The sequence below is a fragment of the Bombina bombina genome, chromosome 1, assembly GCF_027579735.1.
Source record: "Bombina bombina isolate aBomBom1 chromosome 1, aBomBom1.pri, whole genome shotgun sequence".
Taxonomy (NCBI): Eukaryota; Metazoa; Chordata; class Amphibia; order Anura; family Bombinatoridae; genus Bombina; species Bombina bombina.
Window position 1 is genome coordinate 1,141,274,344 of NC_069499.1, and position 16,869 is coordinate 1,141,291,212.

At 37.8% G+C, this 16,869-nt stretch overlaps 1 protein-coding gene across 3 annotated transcripts in view; it reads right to left on the minus strand.

Moving 5' to 3' along the window:
* LOC128645807 (signal transducer and activator of transcription 5B) overlaps window positions 1-16,869 on the minus strand; it is a 981,630-nt gene that overhangs the window by 580,415 nt on the left and 384,346 nt on the right. The window lies entirely within an intron of this gene.

The following is a 16,869-nucleotide window of genomic DNA, read 5'->3' on the forward strand; positions in this document are numbered from 1 at the left end:
AGGACAAATCCACTAGTAACAAACAGTACAGAGCTCAAATATCACAATTACACACAGAAATTTCTGACTTAGAGAAACTCCATAAGATTACAAAAAGAAAAGACATTTTAACTACCCTAACAGTTAAAAGAGACGCTTTAGCCAACATGTTAAATACTCAATCTATCAGGGCTATACAGAAACTAAATACACAATACTACATCTACAAAGACAAACCAGACAAATTTTTGGCGAATAAACTCAGAGACCGATGCAAAGCATCTATTATCCCTTCTATATTAGCGGCAAATGGCACTTTAGTTTCAAATCCTCAACTTATCGCGGATACATTTGCGGACTTCTATGGGAAGTTATACGACGGTAATAAGGTCACTTACACAAACACCACAGAATCCCAAACAAAGCAATTTCTAAAAGAAGCCAATTTACACACAATTACAACAGAAGACCTAGACAAACTAAACACACCAGTTTCTAGGGCAGAAGTCCTGAGGGTCATTAAAGACCTCAAGACAGGAAAAGCAGCAGGACCTGATGGATTTGTGGGGGAATACTATAAATCATTCAAAGAAATACTAGTCCCACATCTCACAGATTTTTGTAATTTAATACTAGAGGGGCACACTATCCCAAAAGATATGTTACAAGCCAAAATAGTAGTGATTCCCAAACCCGGCAAAAACCACAACTTATGCGCGAATTATCGCCCCATTTCGCTTATTAATCAAGACATGAAAATTTTCACGAAAATTTTAGCTAATAGACTAAAACATATTCTGCCAAAACTAGTTCACCCAGATCAAGTGGGCTTTGTATCAGATAGGGAAGCTCCAGACAATGTACGACGGCTCTTAAATATCATAGATTATGTGGGAGATACCGGGATGCCTTCTCTGCTCCTCTCGCTGGATGCAGAGAAGGCATTCGATATAGTAGATTGGAGATACATGTCGGCGGTACTACATCAGATGGGATTCAGGGGGGCCTTTATTACGGCTATAAATGCTATCTATTCAAATCCAACAGCCCAAGTGTCAATCTCGGGTTACAAGTCTAAGATCTTCCCCATATTAAACGGCACGAGACAGAGGTGCCCACTGTCCCCTCTTCTATTCGCGCTCTGCATAGAGCCTCTGGCAGCAAGAATCAGATTAGACCCAGATATTTCAGGAGTAAAAATTAAGAATCAAGAATACAAATCAACACTTTTTGCAGATGACATTCTTTTAACTTTGTCCAAGCCCCTCACTTCACTAACCAATTTATACACTCTCCTAGACCAGTTCTCTCAAATTTCAGGATATAAAATTAATTTAGATAAATGCGAAGCAATGTCTCTAGGACTACCACAACATACCAAAAAAAATATTGAAATTAACTTTCAAATCAGATGGGTTGCTCATTCGCTCAAATATTTGGGAATACACTTAACACCTCGTATTGACCAGCTATACAAATATAATTATGAACCCCTCTATAAAGAGATAAAGAAAAAACTACATAAATGGAAAACATATAACTTCTCGTGGTTAGGCAGACTAGCGTCTGTCAAAATGACCATCTTACCCCAGATATTATATCTTTTTAGGACTCTCCCCATCCAAGTTCCACTTAAAGACCTAAAGACACTACAGAAAGACATAATAGCATTTATTAGGGGGAACAAAACGGCACGGATAATATCCACACTCATTTTGAGACACAGACAATTGGGTGGAGTGGGTGCGCCCAACATTATAGATTATTACAGGGCAGCGAGGTTAGCCCAGACAACACTAATGGGAAACACATCTAGGGAAATTATTTGGATTGACCTAGAGGCTAAGCTAAGAGATTCTTCACATTCAGACGATATTTTGTGGAAGGATTACCCCTTAAAAGAGCTTTCAAACAAACCTGGCTCACAGGTAACATTACATACTTCTCAGATATGGTCCTTTCTGACTAAACGACAGAATTTACTATCCAAACAAACATTAGTACGTCCAATTCGATCTCTAACTCCTATAGACCTACATGCTACAATCGATAAATGGTCCAACAAAGGACTATACAGAGTGGCGGACTGGATGGATGGTAGAAAACCTAAAACATTTAACCAGATTCAAACACAACTCAATACAGTAAAGCTACAGTGGTTCCAGTACCTACAAGTTAACTCAGTGATCTGTAGATACATCAGAGACTTTCAGCCAGACATTACTACTCCGTTAGAAAGCCTACTCAAATCATCCCACAGACCTAAAGGGGCCATATCCAAATTATACATACAGATACAAACATTTGGAAACCCACACAAGTCTAAATTATTCATTAATTGGGAATCAGATCTAAACATTTACAAAGATAGGGGATGGTGGGATGACGTGTTCCACTCAGCCTGTAAAGGACTACTGAGTACCGATTTGAGAGAAAACACGATTAAGACCATGTTCAGATGGTATCTGACCCCAATTAAAACAGCCCATGTGTCTGCTAGTCATAACAAATATTGCTATAGGGGATGTGGAGAAATAGGCTCCTATTACCATATGTGGTGGGAATGTAGGGAAATACAGGAAATCTGGACTAAAACTTCTGACCTACTCAGTTCGATCCTGGAGGACACTATCTGCCTGGCTCCAACCCATGCATTGTTACACATACCCCTTCCCAAATTTAACAAACAGATAAATATGTTCATCAAAATCATATGCACAGTCACCAGAGTGAGTATTGCAAAATACTGGAAGGTTTCGGCCCCCCCCTGGGAAGAGGTTTTAAATAGGATTTCTCTAACATACCGAATGTATGAGTCTGCATCACAGGTACTGGACACACAAACACAATTCGAGAAGATCTGGTTTTACTGGACACTAAACAACAGACCTAACACTTAAACACAGCTTTCTCCTTGCTGGTTGGGAGATGGTACAGACAGCTGCTGACCCGTGGGGGGGGACAAACAGGGAGATAACTCTCGGCAACTAAAACAAATCTTTTTCTCTTTTTCTTTTCCGTTTTTTTTCTTACTTTCTATCTTGGGCTCACTGTGGCCTTAATATCTCTAACCCAAGTTGGATACAAGGTGATTCAGAGAAAACTTTTAGAATATATCTTGGGGTCTTCTTGTTTTTATCCTGTTATAGTTAGATATGTTTGTAAATCCCTATGTTATAGGTTTTTTAAAAGCTACTTTGAGAAATCAAATTGTAAATCCACCTGGTTAATTGCAAGACTGTTAGCTTCATTCCAGCTATTTGTATAATGACCTTGCCACTAAACTGCTCGTGACACAGGTGGTAAACTGATGTGATGTTATATGATGTTATAATCTCAATAAAAATATTTAAACATAAACTTAATCTTTTTTTTACAAACCAGCATAAGTTAACACCCCTGTCGACAAGGAGACTTTGAGGTATTGTATTTGTGTTAATAAAAAGCAAAACGTCTAACCTTTATCGTCCTCCTACTAATTTAATGTCCACCTAGGACCCTAAATAAGCCTTAGGAAATGGGGATCATTTTAATTTGAGGCTATCAAAAGAAACCCCTACAACAGCAGAGAACCTTACGATAGCCCTACCCTATTGTCTAGAGAAAAGAAAGTGCCTCTTCCACAATGTACATTCATCACTGCAACCAGTGTGTGTGTGTGTGTGTCTGTGTGTGTATGTATGTGTATAGTGTATGTGTAAAGTGTATGTATGCAGCATGTGTGTGTATATGTTGTGTCTGTGCAGTGTGATTTACATGTTGTTAAAAAATGTAAGATGGATTATATAAACATATTTCTAGTACTCTACTATTCTAGGATGACGTAGAAATTGCGTGTAGTAACCTTGTCCCTTTGGGCAAGTAGCTTTTAACCCCTCATTAGTAACACATAGTGATATTTTTCCAGCCATATATATGCGTGTATGTATATATATATATATATATATATATATATATACACATACATATACACACACACATATACACATACACACATATATATATGTATACAACACCACGAGGACCGACGTTGACTGGATGTATGAAATAAAGATTATCACCTAGATTTAGAGTTCTGCGTTAGCCGTCCAAACCAGCGTTAGGGGTCCTAACGCTGGTTTTTACCGCCCGCTGGTATTTAGAGTCAGTCAGGAAAGGGTCTAACGCTCACTTTCCAGCCACGACTTTTCCATACCGCAGATCCCCTTACGTCAATTGCGTATCCTATCTTTTCAATGGGATCTTTATAACGGTGGTATTTAGAGTCTTGGCTGAAGTGATCATTAGACCCTCTACCGACAAGATTCCAGCCGCAGAAAAAAGTCAGGAGTTAAGAGCTTTCTGGGCTAACGCCGGTTCATAAAGCTCTTAACTACTGTGCTCTAAAGTACACTAACACCGATAAACTACCTATGCACCCCCAAACCGAGGTCCCCCCACATCGCCGCCACTCTAATAAAAATTAACCCCTAATCTGCCGACCGGACACCGCCGCAACCTACATTATCCCTATGTACCCTTTATCTGCTGCCCCTAACATCACCGACCCCTATATGATATTTATTAACCCCTAATCTGCCCCCCCAATGTCGCCGCTACCTTATCTACACTTATTAACCCCTAATCTGCCGACCGGACCTCATGGCTACTATAATAAATGTATTAACCCCTAAAGCTAAGTCTAACCCTAACACCCCCCTAAGTTAAATATAATTTAAATCTAACTAAATAAAATAAATCTTATTAAATAAATTAATCCTATTTAAAGCTAAATACTTACCTGTAAAATAAACCCTAATATAGCTACAATATAAATAATAATTACATTGTAGCTATTTTAGGATTTATATTTATTTTACAGGCAACTTTGTATTTATTTTAACTAGGTACAACAGCTATTAAATAGTTAATAACTATTTAATAGCTATCTAGTTAAAATAATTACAAAATTACCTGTAAAATAAATCCTAACCTAAGTTACAAATAAACCAGGGCAGATTAGGGGTACATAGGGATAATGTAGGTTGCGGCGGTGTCCGGAGCGGCAGATTAGGGGTTAAAAGTGTAAGGTTAGGGGTGTTTAGACTCGGGGTTCATGTTAGGGTGTTAGGTGCAGACTTAGGAAGTGTTTCCCCATAGGAAACAATCGGGCTGCGTTAGGAGCTGAACGCTGCTTTTTTGCAGGTGTTAGGTTTTTTTCAGCTCAAACTGCACGTTTTTGAAGCTGGCCGCGTCCGTAAGCAACGCTGGTATTGAGAGTTGAAGTGGCGGTAAATTATGCTCTACGCTCCCTTTTTGGAGCCTAACGCAGCCCTTCAGAGAACTCTCAATACCAGCGTTATTTAAAAGGTGCGGGGGGAAAAAACATGCGTAGCTAACGCACCCCTTCTAACACAAAATTTTAAATCTAGGTGTATGTTATTTAAGACCTGTGTGTGCCTCTTCTCCACTAAAGTTTCTACATATATATATATATATATATATATATATATATATATATATATATATATATATATATATATATATATATATACACATACATACATACATACATACATACATACATACATGTTACAGGTAAAAGTCAGAAATCCGGTAAACCTGACTGCAGTCCAGTAGTGTACCATAACATAAATCATTTTTAATAAATAATCAAAAAAGATCTCTTATTATATTAATTTATGTTCCCAAAAAAGTTATATTGGTTTGATAAAATGTTTATTTTTTATTTATGGATGGATGCATTGCTGTAGCAAGTGCAAATAAAGTAATATTTTGTTTATTTAAAAAAAATTGTAATATTTTTTTATTGTAGCTCAGCCTCTGCAATTAATGCAGATTGTTGTTGTTTTTTATCATTGATGCTAGGCTAGTGCTGCAACAATAAAAAATCATTAATGCATTTTGGTGAGCAAAAATATCAAAATTAGCATGATGCTTAAATGTGCAAGCAATACATCCATTGTGTCAAGTCTGCAATGCCCTATTAACAGTCCATGTGCATTGTGCAGCAACAAAATAGCAGCACTAAGTAAGCCTAACCAATTGCGTTTAAGAAAAATAAATATATAGCTAAGCTAAAAAAATAGAAGTCAATTTAATTTCAAATGTTGCTTTAAATAGCATGGCATGCTCTATTGCTCTTGTTTCAGAACACAAAATGAATTAATTAAAATGTAGAAACAAGTGTTTTTTACTTTGATGTCCCTCCCAGCGCATTGACTGTGTTGTTGACAACAATGAACAAACACAGTCAGAAACCGTAATAGACTGGGAGGGACATCAAAGTAAAAAAACACTTTTTTCTACATTTCAATAATTTATTTTGTCTTTCCAAAAAATAGAACTCGTCTCCCTCCCACCACCACCTTATTCTAAAAATATTTTATGTTCATTGTTCAACCCACAGCAAATACTGCCTGATAGTGCCTGTGTGTCGTCTACTCAAATTCACCAAAGTCAGCAAACAGCTGTGGTTCCAGATTGCATCCTGTTTCTTCTTCTACAACAGCAAGTTCATCCACACATCCTGCAGCCTGTTTCTTCTTCTACAACAGCAATGTCATCTACACATCCTGCAGCCTGTTTCTTCTTCTACAACAGCAAGGTCATCCACACATCCTGCAGTCTGTTTCTTCTTCTACAACAGCAAGGTCATCCACACATCCTGCAGCCTGTTTCTTCTTCTACAAGAGCAATGTCATCCACATCCTAGTGCAGCCTGTTTCTTCTTCTACAACAGCAAAGTCATCCTGCAGGTGCACTGCAACTCTGAAAGCCTGTGTCTTCTACAACAGCAAGGTCAGCAATTCAGCCAGTTTCTTCTACAACAGCAAGGTCAGCAATTCAGCCAGTGTCTTCTACAACAGCAAGGTCAGTCATCCAAAGCCAGTGTCTTCTACAACAGCAAGGTCAGTCATCCAAAGACAGTATTTTCTACAACAGCAAGGTCAGTCCTCCAGAGCCAGTGTATTCTATAACTGCAAGGTCAGTCTCCTCCAGGGAAAGCCAGTGTTGCCTCAGTCTCAAATAAACATGAATATGAGCAACCCCATTATTGTCATCTTTAAAGTTTATATTCAAATCATTTCAAGTGTAAGCCTGTGGTCTCTTGTCTCTTTTCAATCAAGGTGATTGCATCATCATTAAGTTAAGCAAGCTCATTGTTGTCTTCTTTATCCTCTAGACCAAAACAAGCCGGTGGTCTCTTGTCTGTAGTCTCAAACCAGGTGATCTCACTGAATCATCAAGCCCATTGTTGCATTCTTTCTTTATATTCAAGTGCAGCTAGCCTGCGTTATTTTCAATCAAGGTGACTGCATCATCAATCCCATTGTTGTCTTTATATTCAAGTGCAGCAAGCCAGTGTGTTCTCTACTTCTCTTCAATCAAGATGCCTGCATCATATCACTATAACATACCCCCCAACTGTCCCGATTTTCGCGGGACAGTCACGATTTTAGGGGTCTGTCCCTCTGTCCCGAGTTGCTAGCCATCTGTCCCGATTTGCCCCAGGCATTTAAAAAATAAAAATAAAAATTTTTTTTTTTTTTTTTTTTTTTTTTTTTTTTTAAATTCTATTGGGCCCATACTCAGAAGCAGCTGGCTTTGCTCTCACATGGTTAGATACCTGTTATATTCCCTGTGGAAAAGGAATGGTGTGTGGGTTAAGCAGGAGTAAGAAGGCTGTATACACTCTGACCACGGGTAATGGTGACCTCTCTAACCTACCTCTGGTAATGATGATATCTAACCCCTGGTGATAATACTAGCATGCCTTCAGTTTTATACAATGAGCAGTGGCAGCCGCAGACTGCCAGCTAATGTGCTTGCCAACCCCAGGACCCCATACAATGAATTACAGATACCCATATATGATGTAGTGTGTGTGTCTATCTGTATCCATAACTGTGTGTGTGTGTATCTGTATGTATAAGTTTATGCTATGTAGTGTGTGTCTGCATGTATAAATGTAAGCTATGTAGTGTGTGTATGTGTATTTGCATGTATAAGTGTTTTCTATGTAGTGTGTGTGTGTCTGCATGTATAAGTGTTTTCTATGTAGTGTGTGTGTGTGTCTGCATCTATAAGTGTATACTATGTAGTGTCTGTGTATCTGCATGTATAAGTGTATGCTGCATGTATAAGTGTATGCTATGTAGTGTGTGTGTATCTGCATGTGTAAGTGTATGCTATGTAGTGTGTATGTATCTGCATGTATAAGTGTATGCTATGTAGTGTGTGTGTATTTGCATGTATAAGTGTATGCTATGTAGTGTGTGTGTGTGTATCTGCATGTGTAAGTGTATACTATGTAGAGTGTGTGTGTATCTGCATGTATAAGTGTATACTATGTAGTGTGTGTGTGTATCTGTATGTATAAGTGTATGAAATGTAGTGTGTATGTGCATATGTAAGTGTATGCTATGTGTGTGTATCTGTATGTATAAGTGTATGAAATGTAGTGTGTATGTGCATATGTAAGTGTATGCTATGTAGTGTGCTACTGTGCGTTTTTGCTGACTTTAAAGGCCAGAATCTAGAATATTAATGGGGAATGCATAGAGTAGTTTTAAAGAATTTATTAATAAATGTGCAATAAGATAAAAATATTTAGCAATGTCTTTGCAAAGGCTAATTAAATACAGCGCTCACATAGCCATACCAGTGGTTTGAGCTTGTGTTTGATTTGCTACCTAAGTGTATTAAAATATGACTTTATTTAGAATTTTATTTTTATTACTTTGGTCTTATTATTTTTTAAGCCCCGCCCACCACATTTCAATTTTTTTGCGGGGGGGGGGGGTCCCTCTTTTTAATTTTGAAATGTTGGGAGGTATGCTATAAGCCTATCTGTTTCTTCTTTAAAGTGCAGCAAGCCTGTGTTCTCTCTTCAAACAAGGTGACTGCTTAATCAAGACCATTGTTGTCTTCTTTATATTCAAGTGAAGCTAGCCTGTGTTCTCTCTTCAATCAAGGTGACTGCTTATTCAAGCGAGTCCATTGTTGTCTTCTTTATATTCAAGTGCAGCAAGCCAGTGTGTTCTCTACTTCTCTTCAATCAAGGTGACTGCATCATAGCACTATCAGCCTATCTTTTTCTTCTTTAAAGTGCAGCAAGCCTGTGTTCTCTTTTCAATCAAGGTGACAGCTTAAACAAGCCCATTGTTGTCTTCTTTATAATCAAGTGCAGCTAGCCTGTGTTCTCTCTTCAATCAAGCTGACTGCATCATATAGCACATTGCAGTCCTCTCTTTATATTCAAGACTTTCAAGTGCAAGCCTGTGGTCTCTTGTCTTAATTGCAACAAAAGCATATCATCCATTCTTTAATTATTAATCAAAATAAATTGTCTGATTCTAATCAAAAAACGTTATGAAGCTTTTATAAGACTGCTTCCGCTGCGTCATCTCTGCAACTTGAAGAAGCTATACTAGCATCATCAGAGCCAATCTTACTGCATTATCAAGGCCATTCAATAGTTTTCTGTCTTTGTATTCAAGTGCAAGAATGTGGGCTAGTCTCTCATTGTGCCAGGGTTGCCAGTGACACCTGACCCTACTGATATTGGCAGTGTGTGCGGTAGTATAATCTCCTCATTTTTTGTGCCAGCTGGTATTGTGTGCGTGGTACATAAAATTCAACATGAGTTCTGAAGAGCTGGTCGTGTCCAACAATAACGACGATGATGAAAATGATGTTGATGTTGCTACAGAATTGTTGGTGCCAAAGAAAAATTCAACATTAGTTGTTTGGGAATATTTTGGATTCAGAAAAGAGGAGGTGAAAAATGAACCAAGTAATCTGCAAAACTTGTGGAACGAGTGTTGCAGCAAAATGAAGTAACACTTCAAACCTGTTCCAGCAACTTAAACAGCGGCATACGGAAATCTTTGAACTATGCATGGCAAAAAAAAAACCTGGTAGAGAAAAGACAACACAGACAAGCTGTGAATCTAAAGTTGAGCAGCAGCAATCAATCATAAAGGCATTTGCAAACACAGCATCATATGGGAAGACCTCAAAAAGGCATAGAAAAATAACCAACGCTATTGCATATAATATATGCAAAGACATGGTACTTGCATACACGGTTAGCAAAGAAGGCTTCAAAAGAATGATACACACACTCGACAAGAGATACCAAATGCCATCTCGCAATTACTTCTCAGTAGTTGCAATCCCAGAAAGGTATGCAAAAAGCAAAACTATAGTTGAATCTGAGATAAATCAATTGAAATACTATGCAACAACAACAGATATGTGGTCAAGCTGAACAATGGAGCCATATATGAGTTTAACCGTGCACTTAATCAATGATGATTTTGAGATCAAAAGTCTATGTTTGCAAACCTCTTTGGCCTCATGGGGACTCTGTGAGGATCAACAAGTATCAATCACCACAGACAATGGCACAGACATCGTCACGGCTGTTGCTCTGAATAAATGGACAAGACTACAGTGTTTTGGGCACAGGTTGCATCTTGCAATTTAAAATGCAGTGAAAGATGAGCCTCACATTTCTAGACCACAGGCTTATGCAAGAAAATTGTTTGCCATTTCTCGCACAGCTGGAAAAAGAAGATGGCATTAACTCAAGCCCAGGAAGAACTTCAACTGCCAAAGCATTCACTTATAACAGAGTGCCCAACAAGGTGGAGCTCAAGTCAAAAGATAATAGAGAGAGTTTTAGAGCAACAGAGAGCATTGACTCAGGTTCTCTCTGCAGATAGAAAAAACAGACATCTGGTTCCACAATGGCAGGACACTGATGTTCTTGAATCTGTGAGTAAGGCACTGGGGCAAGTTCAAGATTTTACTGATGCCCTTTCTGGAGAAAACTATGTCAGTGTATAATATGTTAAACCAGTTCTGCATCTATTAAACACAAAGATAATGGCTCTGGAGGAAGATGATCCTGACCTTACCAAGGCACTGAAATCCAAAATTCTTGAATATATGAATAGAAATTATGAAGATGAAGATACTCAAGATCTTCATTCCTTGATCCACGATTCGAGACAACCTACATAAATGCGGATAAAATTACAAGCATCAAGGCCAGGGTGATGTCTGATATGGCCATTGTGTTTGAGCACGAGCAGCAAGCTGTGCAGAAAGCAAGTCAAGCAATGAGCAGTCCACCATGCAAAGTTACAGATGTAGAAGAAGAAACAGTGCAAGCACCTGCAGCAGATGGTCCTCCTCCCGCAAAGAAATCAAGAAAGTCTTTAGGAAGTTTTTTCAAGTCCGCTGCGCCATCTCTGCAACTTGAAGAAGCCATAGCATCAGAGCTGAACAGCTACCTGCTTTCTCCATCCATTGATAGTGAGAAAAATCCTCTGCAATGGTGGAAACTACATAAGACTAACTTTCCAAAATTGAGCAAGCTCGCACAAAAATATATTTTTGTTCCTGCAACTAGTTCACCATCAGAGAGGGTGTACTGTTTAGCACAGGAGGAAATGTAGTGACCTGTCAACGTTCATGCTTGAAGCCAGAAACAGTACATATAGTTGTTTTTTTAGCCAAAAACCTAACCCAATAAAACACTAGTAATGCTTGAAATACAAAATGGTACTACAGTACTGCTGTACTGTCCTAGTCAGATGTTGGTTTTTGTATCCAAAAACAAAATAAACCTATATAAAGTCTAAAAACCATGCAAATTATATATATATATATATATATATATATAATATATATTTTATTTACGTTATTCTCTTGTTAGTACATATTACTAAATCATTTACAATTACAAAAAAATCATTAGAATTCCTTCATGGACCCTGCTTTTACAAGCTCTATGTTATAGTTGTACTTAATGTGTCACTCACTATGACAAAAAAAACATTATGATGTTGTCAGCTCAAATACTGTGTGAAAATGCACATGCACTTTGTGCACTGACTGTATTGTGGCTGTATCGATGGCCAATGCTATAACCAGGGCAGGCCAGCTTCCAAATTCCAATGTTTTTCTATTGTATTCTTTATTCTTTTATTTATTCTATTGTATTCTTCTTTTTTTCAATATAATATTTTATTGAGATTTTTAAAGTACATAAAATAAACAACAATACGTCCATTTACATCGAGAGCAAGAACATATAGAAAAGTTACAAACAGGCTGAGGTGGAAAGTAAGCCGCTAAACATCAGCTTTGCAAGCATGCCACTATAATAGGTAAATGTGCAAATGTCTGTATACAAATATACCAGAAACCTTTTTGTGTGTGAATTAGGACAAACAATAGCAGAAAGGGAAAAATGGCTTGCAGTAATAACTATATAAGAAACAGCCTGGATAATAGTTTTGTAAATACACATACACAGAGAAAGTGTCTAAAAAAACCAGGCTTGTACACAAACAATCCAAATCTGTCAACGTTAGCAACATAAATGAACGGTGTATAATGAAATCTCATTTTAATTTTGTTTAATAATGTAATACCTCTCAAACTGAATCGGGTCACACTCGTACCCTAAAAATAAAATATGAAACTGGAGAGGATCTCTTCTGACATATATGGTCACTTATGGACCTTTAAAAACATATGAGAAAACAGAGTACAAACTATGAGTAACATTATAAGAGAAATGAATGGAGGAGGTTTAAATAATAAAAGTAAAAGTAATTCCCCCTAGCTTGTAATAGATATAATAAAGGGTTGTCTCCACTCAAAAGACCTGGGTCTCTCTTAAACCTTATGAGGGCTTAAATAATCTGTATAGAGGAAAGCAAGGGATATGAAACCCAAAACACATGAGGGACCTCTTTCTGTGTCTATAAGGAGGGGAGTAAAACAGGACATATGTGAATTATTCAATTATGGGGCAGGCATGAAAGCTTAGATATCCTATAATTATGTCACTATGAAATGTGACTATGGAGAGCAATTTATCATTTATTTAAGGATTAAGTGAGTAACATTGTTGAGAAACACCTTCAGGTCACTTGTATAATGAGAGTTATAGTGCAACAAAGCTCTATACTTATTCAAAACTTTAATAGTTTAATATTGCATGCAATGCAGGTAGAGTACATGAATCCACCTTCTGGATATTTGTTAGCAGTAACTGATAATCTAAATATACCTTTGTAATTTTTCTAGCCAAAGTGAGTAAAATTTGAAGTAGTACCACTAGTCTCAGACTCAGGTGTAAGCATCTGTAACCTAGCCAATGCCAGTTTTGCCTGCCGGGGAGCATTGCACAGAGTATAATGATGTATTCAAAGTAAGTCCCTGAGAACCTCGGCGTAGAAGAAAAGTTGCGAAGATCATGATAGGAGGTTGTGATATGTACTCGCTTGTACTCACTTTGATGGTATCATAACGCCTATCAGAAAGTTCCATGAGGAAGGCTTGCAGATCGTTCATGTAAAGAGCATGGTTGCATTGGGGGCTTGGTACAATAATAAGAGCCTGATTCTTAACTAATAGTCCTGCATGCTGCTTACCCCAACCTTCGACAAGGTAGGTTGATATGCCTCTAAGGACGATCCCATTGTGCAGTTGTGAGATTTCTAGGCTGGGCTGCTCATAGCGGTTCACCCAATCTTGTGTCCCCGCTGCTGGTGAAAACACTCTTCCAGGATGAATGGAATGCACAGTGAGCCAGCGTGCAGAGGTAGGACGATACACTTCCAGGGTTTGATTGGGTAATAAGGTCAGACGCTGGGGAAAGCGACTCCATGTTGAGGTTGGACTGCTGAGTGTGGTAAGATAAAGATTTCATGGTGTGCTTGTGCCTTGTGATTTTCGGAGATCTTACTTACTCCATAGCTATGGAATCTTCGCCCCCTCTAGGGGGATCAGCCGCATCCCACTCCAGGGGAGCCGAGGGCATAGGCAGACAGTTCATACTCCGTACCTCAGGGATATTTCATATCTGTTGCTGTGATCTCAAGATTGACCCGTGCTTGAATGGTTGGGAAGATCCGTGTATCGTAGCCTGCTGATTCCGCATTGGTCTCAGATCTGTATGCTGCTTTGTCCACACCGTGGTAGTATCCGTTTGTATAATCTCATAAACTCTTGGTAGTAAAGCTGGCTGTTTCATCGATGATCTGCATGTGTTTCTTAGTTCAGTAAATTTGCAGTCCATCAGCTGCTCAAAGGCATCTAATTGGGCTCTTAGTGTAATATAAAACTCCTCCATACTGGTATATTTATGTGAGAGTTAGATTGCTGCGCACTCCGGCACAGTTAGTTTGGGGACGTTGTAGAGGCTTCAAGTATAGGAGAAGGCCTCTAAAGATATTGTCTGGTACTGAGGGCTATTACGCCACATCATAGTCCAAAACCCTATATGTCTCAGATCAGGAAGCCAACAGCTAAGCTTCCTCACTATTTTAAAAAGGAGTATATCTACTTCTGATTCCCATAAATAGTGAGTTTTTAAAGAGAGCTGAAGGAGCTGAAGCTGAGTGCGACTACTAAGATAGATAAGAGCTCAGGTCTCCAAACGGTGAGTTCTATACCATTCAAGCCGCATTTGGATAGGCATATTGCACTATGTTTGTTTACTTTCTTCTATTTAAGACATAGAAGATTCTGTGAATTTCTGTGAATAATCGACATTTGGACTAAAGGAGCATTAGGATTTAAACATCACTTAAAAGAATATCGACATCAACACACACCGGATATAAACTGTCACATAAAGAACATCAGATTGAACTAAGACTTTCCTCACAATTATATATATATATATATTATTGTTTTTTACATTATTTTTTACAAGATTTTGTCACTACTTGCAAGGATATCCACACTAAAGCCTTTAAGGTGTACACCGGCTTTTATTTTTTGTTTTTTGTTTTTTGAAAAACTTTTTTTATTCAAACAATTTTTTTTCTTTTTTTATTCACTTTTTATACATTTTTAAGGATTACCACCTTTTATTGTTTATTTTTTAAGGATTATCACGTTATCACATATATTGGAAATTCACTTATGCTGTTTTTTATACATTTTCAACTTTTTTAAGGATTACCACCTTTTATTGTTCATTTTTTAAGGATTATCACGTAATCACATATATTGGAAATTCACTTATGTTGTTTTTTATCTTATATGTTTTTTACCTTATGGCTGAAAAGTCTCTTAAGGTCTGAATTACATACTGTGAACCAGAAAATTCAATTTTCCTATATTCATATTGTCAAGTATAGATACATGCCCATATAGAGATATAGGGTCAGACAGAGAGTTATATGTCCATATAGAGATTTATGTTTAATTAGGGTTAATATCATAACATCAGGGTAAAAGTGTACACACCTTTGCTTACCGAATTTATATTGTAAGATATTGTTTTTAAACACTGTTTTTAACACTGTGAAATAAATATTGTAAAATAAATACGAATTTTAAAAAACCTTTTAAAACCTTTTTGAAAAAACCATTTATAAATATTTGGTTTAGTCTAAATACTTTTGACTCTACTCAGCTAAGATTCCTATCAGGGATCCCAAGCGCTCCTATAGCTGTTCAAATTTCTTCAACAGCTAAGCTTCCTCACTATTTTAAAAAGGAGTATATCTACTTCTGATTCCCATAAATAGTGAGTTTTTAAAGAGAGCTGAAGGAGCTGAAGCTGAGTGCGACTACTAAGATAGCCGCCCGGAAGTCCCCCTGTATTCTCGGTTTTAATTTTGAATAATGTACTCTTACTGTACTATGCTGCAGAACTGCTGCTATTAGTTGATGCATGGATGTCAAAAACAGGTTGCATGATTTACCTTGTTAATGCCACATCCCTCATGTTTTCCTAGAGTAGTCACTCAGCTACATGACTAACACATGAAGCAGTGTGCGTTGTACTAGTACTACCTTTAATGTGCAATTAGAAACACAAATCAGTGCTGCACAGTACGCATCATATGTTAATCATACCACAGATAGACTGACTGGCCAAGAAAAAATGGACAATGTGTTTTGGTAATAACTGTCCAGCTAATTTAATTTAAACTTGCTGTTGTGTGTGTTGAGTTTACTTGTTTGTATTATGTATTGTAGTTGTACTCTAACTACCAGTGTTCTAAGTGTTCTGTACTACAGCTAGAGCTGTAAAAATGTATGTAATAACAGGCTGCAGGATGTAAGGATTGCCCTTGTCAATGCCACATCCCCCATGTTTTCCTGAACAGTGGACAGTCACTCAGCTAAATAACTAACACATGCATCAGTGTGCATTATAATAGCTTTACTGTACTTAGAAACAGAGCACACATCATGCTGCTGCACACTCAGCACTGTTCAGGTTTCTCCATGCATGCAATGCATACACTGTTTCATATGTTACTCGTACCACAGCTAGACTGACTGCCCAGTGCCCAAGAAAACAAAGGACAATGTGGTAAGAAATGGACAGCTATTTTCATTTCAATTAGCTGTGTGTGTGTTTAGTTCAGTTGTTTGTATTATGTATTGTACTAGTTATAACTGGTGTTCTACTTCTTAGTGTTCTGTACTACAGCTATAGCTGTAAAAATGAATGTGATATGACAGGCTGCAGGATGTCAGGATTGACCTTGTCAATGCCACATTCCCCATGTTTTCATGGACAGTCACTCAGCTAAATGACTAACACATGCAGCAGTGTGCTGCATTGTACTACCTTTACTTAGAAACACAAATCATGCAGCTGGAGCTGGATAGTCCTCAGTCAACACTTTTCAGGTTTCTTTCTACATGCTGCACACACTGCTTCATATGTTACGCTTACCACAGGTAGGCTGACTGCCCAAGAAAACATGGGCAATGTGGTAAGAACTGGCCAGCTAATTTCATTTAAATTAGCTTTGTTTGTATGTGTTGAGTTCATTTGTTATGTACTTACCTCCTGTATATAACTGTGTTCTGCTTCTTCTTAGTGGTCTTTTA